Source organism: Zea mays, chromosome 5 (assembly GCF_902167145.1).
Source record: "Zea mays cultivar B73 chromosome 5, Zm-B73-REFERENCE-NAM-5.0, whole genome shotgun sequence".
Taxonomy (NCBI): domain Eukaryota; kingdom Viridiplantae; phylum Streptophyta; class Magnoliopsida; order Poales; family Poaceae; genus Zea; species Zea mays.
Genome location: NC_050100.1, coordinates 5,169,320 through 5,171,297, shown reverse-complemented (window position 1 = coordinate 5,171,297; position 1,978 = coordinate 5,169,320). Strand labels below are relative to the sequence as shown.

Sequence of the window (1,978 nt, the reverse complement as noted above, 5' to 3'; positions counted from 1 at the left end):
CCCCCTCTCCCTCAGGCGCAGATGCTCTGATGAAGCTCGACTTTGGCTGCCTCGTACCAGAGGCTGTGATAGCGATATAAGCAATTGGTGTAATTTCTTTTCCTGCAATATGTAAACTTTGTAAATGTGTTTTGTTGTTTTCGGGGGTTCGGTCCTCCAACCCCCCCCCCCCCCCCCCCCGAACTCTATATCTCTGCGAATAATGAGAAATAAACTGGCTCTTACCAAGAGTACATATCCACATTCTTGTTATAGGGGTCATATTTGCACATGTATTACCATCCTTCTTCTCAGTTATCCCCGCGTGACTTGGACTCCAGTTCAATAGGCTTCCCGCCCCGTCGACATCTTATGATTTCCCGTGACTGCTCCATCAACTCAACATACTTCTTGAACACTTCCAACATGGGGTGCGCCTCAATTGCATTGTCTTCTCCGGCTATGTAGGCCTCTTTGAGGACAACAAAGCATGTCTTCTCCTTTAACAATAAGTAGAACACACGAGGGTGCCGCTCGAACACAAGATGAAACTTCTGTGGTAACCCTAGGTGCTGTCGGAGGTAGCGTAACCGTCGCCTCTCACCAGAGCATGTCACAAACAGACTAAGCAGCTCATGGAGCACCCCGACTGCCTGCTTCTCTGAAACATCACTACCCGGATTGATGTGGCTGAAATTCTCATATGGAGATACATCATACATAAGGGAGCCTCTAGAACCCTTCCAACCAGTCCTTAATCTTTTGCTTCAACCAAAGACACTTGGACGGGAAGAGCGGGACAGACACCTCTTCCACCGATCCCAACTTTCTCATAGCATTCACGTGGAGAACTGACAGAGGCATTTCTTCATTCTTGCCATCGTCAATTAGCTCCAATTCCCTTCCATGGTCACCATCTCCTGAAATTACAATCCTGAATCCATCTCGTGCAATGTCATGATCCAGGTCCTTTAAGTAGCTCTCCGGAATGCCAAGATGCTAGAGCATGCCCTGCGTGATGCGGAGCGGGAGGTGGTGTCGTGAGGTCATCAAGACGACGCGCCGGCACGGCGGGCGGCGAAGACGGACCACTCCTCTTGTAGGAGTTGGGTGGCGGCATCAGAGAGCCGGAACCAGGGGATGTTGTGCTGCCCCACGGACTCGACGAAGGCGGCGGAGAAGCGACGGAGGAAAGCGGTGACCCAGCGGTCTGGGGTCTCGAGCAAGGGGTCGAGCTTGGAGACCGCTGATACAGGGGTGGGCGATGGGGACAGGATGCGTGCGAGGGAGACGAGCGGGCGGATATCACGCGCGTGGGAGATCTCGGGGATGGCATCAAACGATGAGTCCTTCCACCGTATCATCACGTACGTTCACGTATGCCATGGACTGGAGGTGGACGGCGAGGGGAAGGAGAGACTCGAGCGACCGAGATTTCGCAAGGGACTGCATGGTACGGGTTTGGGTGTGGGTTTCCAAAATCTTTGGACGGAGGCTGCGATGGCAGAGGAAGAAGAAGGGTGGGGTTGTGTAGCTTTTTTGATTGCTGGTATCGCGATTAACGGGCTTCGTAAAATTAGTATGCCAAACCTTGCAATTGGAATCCTTGTACTATAACAGTCTGATCTTTGGTTTTTTTTCTATCTTTCCCACGTTTACCGTCGTAGACAACTATTAACGCTGCCAGTCCAAGCCTTTGACTCGCAGCTTCGTCCTCGGCGCAGCTCCTGCACAGCTTCGTCGCGTCGTGCCTCCCCATCGCGGTTCTACGTCCCGCTCAGTCGCTCTACCTGTTCGTGAGCGTGAACGCTCCGTCATTCCCTGGCAGCGGCACCTGCGGAACGAGGGAGTGGAGGCGGCGAGGAGCTAGAAGAACCATGTGAGCGCGGAGGATGTGGAGTCCTTCTCGGCGAGCACGAAGATGACGACGATGTCCGCAAGAACCGTTGCTTCGCCACCGACGATGCGGATGGCCTCACGGAGCCGCCTCTCACTTCCG

At 53.5% G+C, this 1,978-nt stretch overlaps 1 pseudogene; it reads right to left on the bottom strand.

Moving 5' to 3' along the window:
- Nucleotides 1-226: 226 nt before the first annotated feature.
- On the bottom strand, nt 227-1,500 carry LOC103625823 (protein WHAT'S THIS FACTOR 9, mitochondrial-like; annotated as a pseudogene).
- Between the last annotated feature and the right edge of the window lie 478 nt (nt 1,501-1,978).